This window comes from Chelonia mydas, chromosome 28 (genome assembly GCF_015237465.2).
Source record: "Chelonia mydas isolate rCheMyd1 chromosome 28, rCheMyd1.pri.v2, whole genome shotgun sequence".
NCBI lineage: Eukaryota > Metazoa > Chordata > Testudines > Cheloniidae > Chelonia > Chelonia mydas.
Window position 1 is genome coordinate 5,497,937 of NC_051268.2, and position 14,981 is coordinate 5,512,917.

The 14,981-nt window shown below is 50.7% G+C and overlaps 2 protein-coding genes and 3 non-coding genes across 15 annotated transcripts in view; 2 read left to right on the top strand and 3 right to left on the bottom strand.

Moving 5' to 3' along the window:
* Positions 1-14,981, top strand: part of LOC102943236 (zinc finger protein 883) — a 2,438,435-nt gene that overhangs the window by 2,068,485 nt on the left and 354,969 nt on the right. The gene's annotated exons all lie outside the window — the stretch shown is intronic.
* LOC119564595 (zinc finger protein 883) overlaps positions 1-14,981 on the bottom strand; it is a 1,467,279-nt gene that overhangs the window by 1,186,285 nt on the left and 266,013 nt on the right. The gene's annotated exons all lie outside the window — the stretch shown is intronic.
* TRNAA-UGC lies at positions 1,757-1,828 on the bottom strand. Its single transcript has one exon. It is a non-coding gene; the product is annotated as a tRNA-Ala (tRNA).
* TRNAC-GCA lies at positions 3,438-3,509 on the bottom strand. The gene has a single exon. It is a non-coding gene; the product is annotated as a tRNA-Cys (tRNA).
* Positions 12,436-12,507, top strand: TRNAE-CUC. The gene has a single exon. It is a non-coding gene; the product is annotated as a tRNA-Glu (tRNA).

The window sequence follows — 14,981 nt, forward strand, 5'->3', positions numbered from 1 at the left end:
CAGGGCCCACACCCCACACCCAAATTTCCTCCCAGAGCCTGCGCCCTGCATCCCCCCCGCACCCCAACCCCTGACCCCAACCCAGACCCTGCACCCAAACTTCCTCCCACAGGCCTCCCCCCACACCTGCTCTCCACCCCAACCCTCTTCCCCAGCCCAGAGCCCACCCCCTGCACCCAAAATCCCTCCCAGTGTCCGCCCCATGCACTCCCTCCTGCACCCTGCCCCCATGCCCCAGCCCAGAGCCCACACCCCACACCCAAACTTCCTCCCAGAGCCTGCGCCCGCACCCCAACCCCCGACCCCAACCCAGACCCCGCACCCAAACTTCCTCCCAGAGCCTGCACCCTGCACCCCCCTGTACCCCCCCAGCATCCCAAACACCGACCCCAACCCAGACCCCGCACCCAAACTTCCACCCACAGGCCTCCCCCCACACCTGCTCTCCACCCCAACCCTCTTCCCCAGCCCAGAGCCCACCCCCCTGCACCCAAACTCCCTCCCAGAGCCTGACCTGCACCCTCTCCTGCACCCCAACCCCCTCCCCCATCCCATTGCCCACACCTGAACTCCCTCCCAGAACCTGGCCACCCCACCCATTCCTGCACCCAATGCCCTGCCCCAGCCAAGACCCCACACCTGCACCCAAACTCCCTCCCAGAGTCTGCACCCCTCACCCCCTCCCACACCCTAACCCCCTGCCCCAGCCCAGAGCCCACACCACACACCCAATTCCCTCCCAGAGCCTGCCCCCACACCCCCTCCTGCCCCACAACCCCCTCCCCCAGCCCAGAGCCCGCACCTGAACTCCCTCCCAGAACCTGGCCACCCCACCCATTCCTGCCCCCAACCCCCTGCCCCAGCCCAGACCCCGCAGCCTCCATTCCCTCCTGCACCCCAGCCCCCTGCCGCAACCCACAGCCCACACCCAAACTCCCTCCCAGAGCCCAACCCTTCTCCCTCTCCCTTCCACACCCAAACTCCCTCCCAGAGCCTTAGGCAGATGTTGGCGGGGGGAGAGGGACGGGGGGGCAGGACTTGGTCCCATTCTGGGCACTACCAAAAATTATATAAGCCTGCCGCCCCTGTCCAGCCCAACCTTCTGCGGGTGCCCCTCAGCCCCCACCCGTGCAGGGTTTGAAGCTTGCATTGCTTAAATTCCAGGACGCTGGGGGATTTCAGCTCCCCTTTGTCCAGCGGGAACCTTCACCCCACTCCCACCCAGATTCTTGTCCATGGGACGACTGTCGGGGGGCTGGGCCCCTCTTTGCCTTTTCTCTCTCTAGGACAGGCCAGGGTGCCCAGACCTGGGGCATCTGAGCACCCAGGACCTTCGGTGGAGCTGCCCTTCGCCTTCCCCTTCTGTGGTCTCATCTGTCATTGACTCCAGCCTGTTTTCTATCCATCGTCAGCACCATCCCAAGCCAGCTGCACCCGCCTCAAAAAGACAGTGTCCCCTGGTGGGTGTAAATCACTGACCTCTCTCCTCTCTGAGCACTGACTGCCCTCCGTCTCCTTGCCCCTCAGTCTGGGCAGAGGGGACCTTCCCCTCCAGGGCTGGAGGATTCCCCCTTCTCATCCGCCATTGTCCCAAGCCGCCCCTTGGGTGGGAATCTTAAAAGTACCAATGTGACTTAGGAGCAGAAACCCCCACAGACCTTCCGTGCAATGGGCACCTGCCCCGCACTGAGCAGGACTGAAACTCCTGCAGGGAGACTGCTGGGCCTGAGCAAAGCAGCAGGGTGAAAAGAGAACTTGGAGATGCTGGGGATCGAACCCAGGGCCTCATACATGCAAAGCATGCGCTCTACCACTGAGCTACATCCCCAGATGGGGGCTGTTTGGGGTGGGTTACACTCAGAGCCCTCCTGTTTCCAGAGCCTCCAGGGGCCTAACGGCAGCATGGGGGACACATTCCCTGCTCTGAGGGCCAAACCCTCTGTCCTGGAGGCTGCTGGTTCGTAGGGGTCACTTTGCAGCAGGGCCAGTTTCTCTAGGTGGGGCAGAGAGAGGGCCTGCCCTGGACTCAGGGTGCAGAGATACACTCGGCCCTCTCCCCGGCATTGACTGGCTGGAGCTGCCACCCCCTGCTGAAAGGGAACGGCGCTGGGGGGCGCTGTGAGTCGCTCAACACCTCACCCCGGTGGAAGAAGTGGGAGGGGGGGTGCTCCAGGCGTTTCTCGGATCTGCTATTTCCACCTGCCTGTAAAGTCCAGCTTTCCCCAGCACATTCACTGCAGTGCACTCGGGTCACTGTTTCCATGGCTGACAGCAAAGAATCGCTCCCCGTTTCCCTTCTCTCTGCAGTGTGATTAGCCTGTGTCGGTGGTTAGTGAGGTGGATCTAGGTGTCGATGGTTATTCATTCCCCACCTGGACAATTCACCCAGCCCCTTTCCTGCTCAAATCCCCAGCACCTCACTGATCCCGGGAGCAGGGGTTGGGTTTTCCCTGAGGCCCTGAGATTCTCAGGGTCCTTTTTTCCCTCCACCTGGAGTGAACTCAGGTTTTCCCCATCCCAGACACTCCATGAAATAACAACAGCAGCATAAAGAAAGCGGGGAGGGAACATCTCCCGGCCAGGGCTGGAGGTGCCCAGGGCCCCCTGCTTCTCCATTGTTTCCATCCCAGACGAGGAGGGTTCCTTGGAATTTGACATCCTGCTTTGCACAAGGGACAGAGAAAGAGCTTGATGTTCCTGCATCTGAGCAAAGCAAATTGTCCTTCTGTGTGAAAGAGAGGCAGGAAATGGCTGTTTCTACCCAAAAGATCAGTGAGACCAGAAAGTGACGCTGTGCAAGTAACGATCTGGTCCTACACTAACTCTGCGGTTACGTAGACGCAGCCACAACCAGCTCTGTGGTTGGTAACCTTACAGAGACGCTGCGGGTGATCATGAGCTCGAAGCACGTTCCCTTCCAACAGCTGCCATTGGAAGGCATCTGACAGTCACAAGGAACAACCATCTGTGTTAAAGGAAGGTGGCCATTTATTCGAGCCCCAATGTATATTGTGTGCACAAAGAGAGGATCGAATGTGTAACAGGTAGTTTGGTAAATCGTGGTTATTTTATTTTTGGAGCAGGCTCCTGTCCACCTCCAGTAGAGTTCTCAGTCCCAATGGGAACTTACTTACCGAATGTAACACAAACTAGTCCATTCCTCCCAAGGGGATGGGGTTCTTGTTCTTCTACACATTGTAGACCATGGAGACCAAGGACCTGCAAATGTGCCTTCATGTGTCTTTGTTTCATTGACGAAAACATAAACTAGACACTCAGAGGATTGGAACTGATTTCAGCTGAGGGACCTGTTTGCTAGGTTTTTATGCATTTGCACAGGAAAACACTGAGTGTTTCCATTCATCCCTATTCAGTGGAGCCCCCAAACATAATGGGGATGGATAGGCCCTTATTTTTGTTAAGGGAACAGGCTTGTAAGGGGGCACTTGGATTTGAACCAAGGACCACTTGAGCTGCAGTCAAACACTCGACCACTGAGCTATACCCCCATGGCGTTGGCATAGGCAAGTCAGTGATCTTAAGGATTTTGAAGGACAGGCCGTGCCTCAGAGAGCTCCTCTTCCACTCCCAGACCATGGGTGGTTTTAAAAATGGGGTCTGATTAAACTTTATCTATACATGTAGACCCCACAGCTTGCCCACCCACCGACACAGCTTCTCCCACTGACATAGCTACCGTCTCTCGGGGAGGTGGATTAACTACACGGACGGGACAGCGCTCTCCCTTCCCCTTAGAGCATCTTCATTAGTTATGAATAAGTAGGAAATAACCGACTGAATGGACAGTAACCAATTTATCAAATATTGCTGAGCCTGCATTCAATATGGGTAACTGGTTGTCACAGAGTGTGGGGGAGTCAGGGCCCTGCACCCCTCTTCCTGGGATTCACCGAGACTCTCAGCCAGCCAGTAAAGTGGAAGGTTTATTGGACAACAGGAACACAGTCTAAAACAGAGCTTGTGGGTACAACCAGAACCCCTCAGTCAAGTCCTTCTGGGGGGCAGGGAGCTTAGACCCCAGCCCTGGGGTTCCCTGCGTTCGACCACCCAGCCCAAAACTGAAAACAACCACCCCTCCCCCAGTCTCACTCCTCCTTCCCCCAGCTCCTCCTCCAGCCTTTGTCCAGTTTCCCGGGCAAAGGTGTCACCTGGGTCCAACCCCCTCCCAGCTCAGGTTACAGGCTCAGGTCTCCTCACTCAAGTGCAGTCATCCCCTGCTCTCCCACCCCCCGTGCAGACAGTCCCAGCAGAACTAGACGACATTCCCCAGTCAATCCACCCCACTCCCTGCTGCGTCACACTGGTCATATTGGGCTGCATTAGCAGAAGCATTGAAAGCAGATCAGCAGTAACCCATTTATCAAATATTGCTGAGCCTGCATTCAATACGGGTAACTGGTCATATCGGGCTGCATTAGGAGGAGCGTTGCCAGCAGATTGAGGGCAGTGATTACTCCCCTCTATTCGGCACTGGTGAGGCCACATCTGGAGCACTGCGCCCAGTTTTCAGGGCCCCCTCCCACTACAGAAGCAAATTGGAGAGAGTCCAGGGGAGGGCAACAAAAATGATTAGGGGACTGGAACATATGACTTATGAGGAGAGGCTGAAGGAACTGGGGTTATTTAGTCTACGGAAGAGAAGAATGAGGGGGGGATTTGATAGCTGCTTTCAACTACTTGAAAGGGGGTTCCAAAGAGGATGGATCTAGACTGTTCTCAGGGGTACCAGATGACAGAATAAAGAGTGATGGTCTCAAGTTGCAGTGGGGGAGGTCTAGGTTGGATATTAGGAAATACTATTTCCCTAGGAGGGTGGTGAAGACTGGAATGGGTTCCCTGGGGAGGTGGTGGAATCTCCTTCCTTAGAGGTTTATAAGGCCCGGCTTGACAAAGCCCTGGCTGGGATGATTTAGTTGGGGTTGGTCCTGCTTTGAGCAGGGGGTTGGACTCGATGACCTCCTGAGGTCCCTTCCAACCCTGATCGAGGGTTAGAATAACATTTCCCAACAAACGGTCCGTTGAGCTAAGTGCAAACCCCTGTCGTAATCCCCCTCTGTCCAGTAGCCCCAGGGCACGTTCCAAGGGTTGGATTCGAGCTGCTGAGTCAGCTTCCTGCAATGAGTTTCAGCTTTCCCAGAGGTAATTTGTGAGGGCTCGCCGTTTTCCGATGTTCTTGTTTAATTCCCCTCCATCCAATTCAAATGAGTTTGAAATTACTCATGGCAACATTCTTTCACGTTCTTTCGTAAACTGAGAACAGTTAGGAAATCTTGTACTGAGACACCAGCCAGTGGGGAACAGGGCGATAGTCATTTGTAAACCAGCTGCATTAAGAACCACAGGTCTCTGGATGGGGGTAGACCACCGTGGGGATGGGGGTGTCACAGACAATTTGGAGGGAGGTGGCGGAGTAGAGGGTGGAAGAGGTTGAATTAGGGTACATTTTCCCTTGGCCCCGAAAGGGGCAGCATGACATGCCCAATTAAAAGGGGGTGTCACGCCTGAAGAATTTACAATATCCACCAAAATAACAGGAACAACAAGACAAACACAGGACACAATGTTTTGTTGCGACAGGGGACCCAGGGCGTTCTGGCACTGGCCCCAGCTTGCCCAGAAAGTGTCTGAAAAAGAAAATAAACATTCCCCAGCTCCTTGGTGGGGACAGATGATTGCTTAAAAATGCCCCTTTCTTTTCACATTTTTTTTGCCTGACTGCAGGAAAACCGAAGAATTACCTTTATATTTTGTCTGTTTGTTTTGTACAAAGGATACTTGCTGCATACCTAGGCAGAGGAGGCCTGTCTATGTAAACACGGCCTGTTCCTGAAGTCTGTCCCCCAGCTCATCACTAGATGTGAGGGGGGAGGTCATTCAGACCCTCCTTACACTTAGTGTTTAAAAACTCCTTATTGTCCCTACCTCTGCTGGCCTTAGACATCTCCTCCCGTCTCTTCTTTGGCAGCTCAGATGAGGTGGCCGAGTGGTTAAGGTGATAGTCTGCTAATCCGTTATGTTTTGCACGCATGGGTTCAAATCCCATCTTTGTTGTGTGCATTTAGTCTTCTCCCCTTCTTCACAAACCGCCATCTCCCCTTTGAAACAATGACAGATCAAGCCACATTGCTTCCTGCAAACAAAAACCTTCTCAGAAACTCAGACCTCCCTTGCTTTCCATAAAATATGTCTAAATCCCAGATTTCTTAAAGAATTCTGTGTTTCTTAGGTAACATCCTCATAATCTCCCCCAAACACCCTGGGGCCTGCCCAAATAATTAAAATGCCCCCACCTCAGCAAGGCCACGACAGTGGCCCACAGCTAGCGTGTCTAGGCCAAGCTGTTCTGAAGGAGGCAACTCAAAGATTTTCTCTCTGCTTCCCTTGGCAAGGTCTGAGTGGGAAAACAAAATCCCACAAATGGAAAATTTTCTGCTGAGAAACCAACACTAGTCTGTTTGGGGACTTTGATTTGAATGGATTATTATTATTGTCAAGGTTCCTTCCCCACTCTGGACTCTGGGGTACAGATGTGGGAACCCGCATGAAAGACCCCCTGAGCTTATTTCTACCAACTTACCAAATGTCACACAAACTTGTCCATTCCTCCCCAGAGTCAATCTGTCTCCAGAATGTTAGAACGAGGCAGAGTACTGGGAAAGTATCACAATAAGAGTCAATTAAAAACTTGCGTTAATCGAAGCTGAGATGGAGACACAGCCTATGGTACAGCTGGTGAAGTCCCAGGGACACACTCCCGCTAGGGTTGGTTCTGAAATAACCGCAGAAGCAGGTCAAAGAGAAGGAGCCCATGTGGGAGCTCTGGGCAGCTCTTCTGTCAGTGCATCACTCCCCTGGGAGGTGTTACACAAAACACAGCACTTCTCCTCTGGGAGAGAAACACTTCCCGCCCCCACCCCCGCCACCCCTTCATTCTACTATCCAGGGGGCTGTTTGTCCTGCAGGACTTGGATCTCTCTGGCTAGTCCATGGTGACTCATAAAGACCCATTTGGGGAGCAGGAGTCATCGCAATGGAAATCTCTTCACTTCTTTCTCCGTGCCACCTTCTCAGCCCTGGCTTGGGGTGCTTTGGAGTTAGCTTTAGCCTTGTTCTCTCCTGTCTTGATTTTAGGTGGGATCTTGACCACCGTCTGGGTCTTGGCAGCTTAGAACTTTTGAGGGCTTCTCTCTGCGTTTTTGGTCCCTGCTGCAGACACCACCTTCTACGAATATTCGTGGGCAGGGGATGGTGGCATTTCTGGGAATCCTGGCAACTCTAGCCAGCATTTTAGTGGCTATTTTCCTGCTCAGAGCTACTGGCTTCTTCTCATGCCTTGTTCTGGGGGCCCAGATGTTACCTGAATGTGAAGGAGGCAAGTTGCTGGTGTCCTTTCCCTCACCAAGGTGTCTTTGCTCATCAGACCTCAACTGGACGTGGGGCGGGGAGGGATAGCTCAGTGGTTTGAGCATTGGCCTGCTAAACCCAGGGTTGTGAGTTCAATCCTTGAGGGGGCCATTTAGGGATCTGGGGCAAAAATTGGGGATTGGTCCTGCTTTGAGCAGGGGGTTGGACTAGATGACCTCCTGAGGTCCCTTCCAACCCTGATATTCTATGATTCTACACAGCATAGCCCCTAAAGAACAGGGATCTGCAAATATGCATTCATATTATACCTTTGTTTAACTGATGAAAACATAAACTAGACACTTAGAGGACTGGAACTGATTTCAGCTGATGGACAGCTTTATGATGTTTTTATGCATTTACACAGGGAAATATTGTATTTAAATTCATTTCAACCATCCCCATCCAGTGGAACTCATTAACTGACATGCTTGAAAAAGTTTTCATTTAAGAAAGAGTCTTCTGAGGGGGTACTTGGATTTGAACCAAGGACCCCTTGAATTACAGTGCAACAATCGACACTGAGCTAAACCCCCAAAATGATGCTATGTTCCAGTCCATGATCTTAAGGACCGTGAAAGACAGACCCTGCTTCAGGGAGCTCCTGTTCCATTCCCAGACCATGGGTGGTTTTGAAAATGGGGTTTGATTAAATTTTATACATCATAGAATCATAAAATATCAGGGTGGGAAGGGACCTCAGGGGGTCATCTAGTCCAACACCCTGCTCAAAGCAGGACCAATCCCCAATTTTTGCCCCAGATCCCTAAGTGGCCCCCTCAAGGATTGAACTCACAACCCTGGGTTTAGCAGGCCAATGCTCAAACCACTGAGCTATCCCCCTTGGTAAACATCACAGCTTGCACACCCACAGCCATGGATTCTCCCGCTGACATAGCTACCACCTCTTGGGGAGGCTGATTAACTACGAGGATAGGATAGCTCTTTCCTATTCATAGACTCATAGAAGATCAAGGTTGGAAGGGACCTCAGGAGGTCATCTCGTTCAAAGCAGGACCAATCCCCAACTAAATCATCCCAGTCAGGGCTTTGTCAAGCCGGGCCTTAAAAACCTCCAAGGAAGGAGGTTCCACCACCTCCATTGGCTTAGAGCATCTTCATTAACACATGCCATTGTGCCACGGGAGCACTTTGAATGTCGACTTGCCTAAGAGTAAGACCAGAAGTCCAGACTGGCTCCGTTTTACACTTTGGATGGCAAGACACCCACACTGACTGCTGTGTGGTTCCGTAAGTGTGGCCATGGCTGACCCGCAAGAATTCCTGCCCGTTTCCCTTCTGGCTGGAGCATGAGGAGAGCGTGTTTGTGGTTGATGACATTGCTGTAGATTGTCCATTCCCTGCCATGACAATTCAGACGGTCCCTGTCCCCAACATATCGCCAGCACCTCTGTGATTCCAATAGCAGGTTTCCTCTGGGGCATTGAGATTTTGGGGGGAGTTGGTGGCTCCTTTCCTTCCTCACCCTGGAGGAAATTCAGCTTTTTATTCCATCCTTGATGATTCATGGAATAACAACAGCGGCATGAAGAAAGAGGAGAGGGAACATCTCACTGCCGGGAGGAAGGTGGCCGCGTCCCGTCTGTCTGGCCATGGCCATTGCCGGAGAGAAGGTTTCACTGGAATTGAATGCCCTGGCTCAGAGGAGAGACACAGGAAGATTTTGCTGTTCATGGATCCACACAAAGGAAATTTTTTCTCTGTGTGGAAATGAGGAGGGAAATGAAACACCCACATGGTGGTACCTAAGACATAAGGGAACACTGTAGGATTGGACTAGGATACGTTCTCAAGCAGCATGTTTCTTACTTTGCCCGTCTGTCAGTTTTGATGATTATTGATGGAAATATTTTGTCATTGTGTTGTGTGTTTAGAGAGAAATTGACATTCGCCAACAAATATGTAATTCTTCCAAGCCTGCAGTTGGTGAGTTTAGAAGGACCCAATTGCTCTCGCCAGGCCCCAGGCCAGTCCTGTGCTCTCCACGCTGCCCACTTCCCACCCTGCTGGGATCCTTCCCTGATCTCCAGACAGACCTTTGCCCCACTTCTGGGATCCCCTCCCAGCACTGTCCAACTCCCCTGCTGACAGGATCCCTCCCCATTCCTTTCATGGCCTACCTCCTCTCTGAGCAAAAGCTCTGCTCTGTTCCTACACCAGGAGTTGAACCCCTGGCCTCCTGCATGAAAAACCAGGAATCCTGACCACTAGAGCATATGGGACTGGTACTGCCAACTCCCTAGGAGAGCAGCAGTGCCACCCAGCAAGGACTGGCACAGAGGTGCATTAACCTTGAGGTACTAAAGTTTTCCTTCTATCCATTCCCAGCCTGTGATCAGGAAACTGAGATCGGGGCTCCCAGGTGCTGCACAGACCATGACTGCGATTGGGACCCCCTCTTGTGCTAGGTGCTGGACAAACCCTGGCCAACACTGGGACACATCTTGAGTTCCCCTCAATTTCCCTGAGCTTCTGCTGCCCAACTTCTTCTGAGTCAGGCTGAATTCCCTCTCAGCCTGGGACCAATCTCCCCAGTTCAACGTCTTTGTCTTCTGGATGATCTTCCACATGCTGGGATGGGGGAGGTGAGAGGCCATGTGGTGGTGTCATCAACCCTTATTTATATTTTCTCTCCAGATGCTAGAAAGACCTTTGCTGGGATGTGGGGGTTACGTAGCTCCCACTGTGTACCGTGCCCTCGCTGAGAAGTCTCTAGGAGAGTGGATTCTTCTTGATGGGCCACCAACACACGTCTCGGTCCTGATGTCGGCTGCTGCTTTGTTGATACTGAAAAGCTAGCTGCGGGCCTTTCCCACTCACCCCATATTTCAGTAACGAACAAATAGCAGAACTTTGCAACTTCACATACAATGATAGGACATACAATCCAACAGGAGAGGAATGTTCAATGGACCAAGACTTTTTAAGCAATACCTAACAAGTCAGGCTTTGTACAAAGCATTTCATAATCACAGCACAGCTGTGAATATAGGGGTCCAGGGTGCTACTTTGAGGTCCAGAGTGTCACACACTTCCAAAGCCTTTTTCTGCTAGCAGGGGCCTCTCTGTGCACAGAGCTCCTAATAGCTGCATGCCTGCAGACAGTGGAGCGCTCTGTTTTGGCAGCTCTTTCTCAGTGATCATGGGCAGTGGTTCTTGCAAGGCCTCTAGAGAGTGATCTTTCAGAAGAGCTGGCTGAAGATCCTTTCTTGGAACCAGGAGCTCCTGGCTTGGCCTGCCAGTTTTTCCTTGCTGAGCTGACTGTATCTGCCGGGCTCCCTTTTTGGTATCTCTTTCTTCTGAACAGAAAAGACCTTCCTGGGAAATACTTGAAATGTGTGTTCAAGGCAAAGAGAGCCTTCCTTGTGGCTAAGTCTTGGAATGCAGCAAATCACAAGTCTGGAGCTGATGAAAAGCTTACTGTTACTCAGATTCCAGCCGAGGTTGCTGCGACCACAATGCAGTGTACTAGCCACTATACAATCATAGAATCATAGAAGATCAGGGTTGGAAGGGCACTCAGGAGGAGAGTGAAGGAACCCCTGTGCTCATAACCTGAGCTCAAGCAAAAGCGTTGAAACAAGCTCAAATTATGCTTTAGGTTCCTCCATCAGCATCCCAAGAGCAACGCAAAAGAGGAACAATCCTCCTCTGCTTTCATTTACCCCACCGCATCCCTCTCCGCTTCTTCTTCTGCCTACCTAGTGGCTTGTCCAGGGAAACCACTCCGTTGATTATAATTTTGGCATAGAAAGCCAGGGAGGGGATTTGCTTCCACTTGACGTGAGCAGATAGCATTCTGACTCAGTGTCTATAATCAGGTTTCCCAGCTTTGGCTTCCCCCAGTTTGTCAACTCTGTGCAGGCAGGAAGCAGCCAAAGTGCTGACCCTCACGTCACATGGGCTCTGGGATCATCGGCGAGTCCATGTTTTATCTCTTTGTCCTCCTCGGTAAGCCGGACCCTTCCCCACAAAGGGTTTCCTCTGACGCTGGAGGGATCGAAGGACCTGCAGGTTTCCTTCACTCAGCTTTATTTTCCTGCATTTCTTGTGTCTTGTATTGCTGTGCCAGGGAGCTGGCAGGGAAATGCCCATGGGAAAGTGAAGTGAAAGTGAGCTTTCTTGGTTTGGAGCTTTCCTGTGTTTTGTCTCCTGGTGAGAAGGGGAAACTGGAGGAGCTATCGTAGCATTTCTGATGGATATTTGAGGTCAAAAAGAAGCCATTGGTGTTCTTTGTGTTCCTGTTCTTCAAAGAGAAACGCTGTAAGTGATTTTGCATTTTTGCAGGACATCAGACCCCCTGGGGAGAAGCTCCTCAAAGAAAATGTGGCCCCAGGAGTGTCAGAGAAGGGAATCACTGTTTGCCTTACAAGGTGGGTGAGGGAAAGCTGCAGGGACTTAGATTCCTCCAGAGTCTGATGAAACCATTGGTGGGGAAAGTCCGGGGAAGCGGAGGAGGAGAAGGAGAGGTAAAAAGGGCTTGCAGCTCCTGTGCAATCCCCATGCTCCCAGCAGAAGGGTCCAGGGGCTTCAGCACTTTGGCTGGTTGTTGAGGACACAGAATTCAGAAGGTGGCAAAGCTCAGAGCCCCGTTACATGGAGTCAGATGCAATCAGGTCACAATGAGGGGGAGCAAACTCCCTCCCTTGCTCTCTATGCCAAAGTTCCTATCAGCTCAATGTCCTTCCCAGAAGAAAGCCCAGGTCGGCTGCTGAGAGGGCTGCAATGGGGTCAATGAAGGCAGAGGAGGATTGTTCCTCCTGGGTTTTCTCTCTGTTGCTCTGTGATCCTAGTGGAGGAAGCTGACGCATCATTTGAGTTTGTTTCAGTGGCTTGGGTTGGGCTCAGGTTGTGACCCTGAGCACAGGGGTTCCTGCCCGCTCTGCTCTTAGCCGCTCAGGGAATGGACAAAGGAGCAGCTTCAGAAATTGGACAGAAAATAGCCTAAGGAAGTGCAGCACAGCTGAGAAGAACAACAGCCCCATCCTCTCCCTGGTGGTCTAGTGGTTAGGATTTGGCGCTCTCACCGCCACGGCCTGGGTTCAATTCCCAGTCAGGGAAAAGTGACTTTACTTCAAAACACCTTAATTTATTCTTCACTTGCAATTTTAACAAATTGACGGTTTTTCCCTGACTCCCCCATCTTCTACGTGATCTTGGCAAGGGCTTTGGAGACGATATCAAAATCAAAGCTTCCCACTGACTAGGAGCAGAATGTGGACATGTTTCCACTGTGCACCTTGATGTCCACAAATAGGTGCAAATTCTTGTTTCCCCTTGCTAGCTAGCCTAACCACTGTTATAACAACAGTAATAGTCACTCAGGTTGACCCAAGATGTCAGTTTTCTTGCTGAAACAAAACCAAAAAATCATTTTGGGTCAACCAAATTCTTTCAGCAAATAAATTATTCACGCAAAAAACTTTCATCCCACTCTATATACCAGTCTTTGGAAGTAACCATCTCGGCAAAACTGACCATTAGCCTCTTCCATTCCTGAGGTCTACCTGCTGTCGTGTTCTAAGCATAGACGATGGGCCTTTCACCTGTTGGCCACTGGTTACTACCTTGCTCAGGTAGCTACTGATGAAAGGCAATGTGGTTTAGTGGCAGACCTACTTCTATGCCTCTGCTCAACTAGGGGTGTTTGTTTCACACTGCTTGTAAAAATACAATCAATGCATTTTGTTGATACCTAAATCTGGAATCAAGATGAAACATTGTGATTGTAAGTCAATGAGAAAATCTCTGCTGAGTTCGACAGAAGGAAGGTTTTCTCATCAAGTTCTAGCACACGATAAAAGTTCTGAAGGTTCTTCGAGCTTCCAGACACATGGGCCAGAATTTTCAGAAGGTCTCACCCCCACCCCTAGAACCAGATTTTCAGGTGAACTCAGCTCCCATTTGGGCAATAAACATTTTGGCCAGATTTTCACAAAGGCTCAACACACTGAGGGCTGAGCTATTTTGAAAACAAAAGGTGGTAGAAGTTGTAGGTGCTGGTTGCTTGGCCATCTGGGCCACCATGCAGGAGTTTGAGGTTCAACATTAGTTTCTCAGAATGGTAGCAACCATCTTCTATTCCCTTAAAAAGGGAGCAGAGAGACGACATATAAAAATCGGTTGTGCTTTAGAAAGTCTCTAGAAGTTGAAAGAGATATGCCATCTCCGCCTCCCTGGAAAGTTCACAGCAAGTTAAAGAAAACTAAGATTGATAAGTGGATTGACTAACAGTGACAGGCTGGCCGAGTGGTCTAACGTGTCAAACTGAAGCCTGTGTCTTTCCATCATTTGTGTTCTGGGCTCCATATGGAGGTGGGCGTTCAAATCCCCTTCCTGACACAATCATTGCCTTCTACCTGAGAAATAGCCTCATTTCAACCTCTCCTGTAACATTACAACACCAACTGCTTCGCATTTCTATGATAGAAGTTGGAGGGAATTCAAAAGTGGTGCATTCAGGGCACCTAGTTGAGGTCACGGGTGGTCTAGTTCTAAGCTAAGGTTGTTCAGTCCTGTCTGGGAGGGTAAGCTCTGGAGAACACGGATCATCTGGAGATTTCTGAGGGGAAGCAGGAACATCTGATCCAGCCAGCGGAGAACAGCCATCTAGGATCCTAAGGAGATATTTTGGCATCTAGGGACAGAGAAGTAAATCTCAGAACAGAGAGCTGAGGTGGTGCTGATGACTATTTCCTGCGGCTAAGGCTAAATGGAAGTGTGTACATCTAGGAACAAGCAATGTCAGCCACGTATACAGCAACAGCGGGATCTCAGCTAGGAGTCGAAAGGTCATTTTACCTCTGTATTTGTTGTGCCCACTTCATCCAGTTCTGAGGTCCCCAGTTCAAGAAGGAGGATGAAACATTTGAGAGGAGAAAGAAGAGCCATGAGAAGGATGAAAGGCTTAAAAACCCCGCCTTGCTGTGATAGTCACAAAGAGCTCAGAAAAGGTTTAGGGGATGACGATCTCACTCCCTAAGTACCTACATGGGGAACAATACTTACTAACAGGCTCCTCAATCTAACAGACAAATGTATAATGTGAGCCAATGGCTGGAAGTGAAGCTAGACACATTCAGATTGGAAAGAAGGCGTGCTTTCTGACAGGGAAGGCAATTAACCATTGAAAATCTAACCCAGAGTCCTGGTGGATTCTCCATTCCTGGAAATTTTCAAATCAAAAGTGGATCTATTTTTTTTAAACGGATCTGTTCTAGTTGAAAAGGAATTCTTCGGGGGCAGGTTTCGGGCCCGTGCTAGACAGGAGGTCAGACTGGGTGTTTACGAAGACCCCTTGTGGTTTTAAAATATGGGAAACAAACCCTTAAATGACAAACGCTTTATTCTGTGAACCAAAAAGAAGTGCTTCCCCTGGCTCTTTTTCTCATTTTGTAAAGAAGGGGCTTGGAATGTCAACTCTCAGTGAAGCTTTGCCTTTAAACTGAATTAGGTGAATTTTCCAGCTCTTGATCCTCTGAGTCCAAGGAAGAATCCCTGAAAACCAGGTGAGGTTTCAGTTGAGAATTTCATAG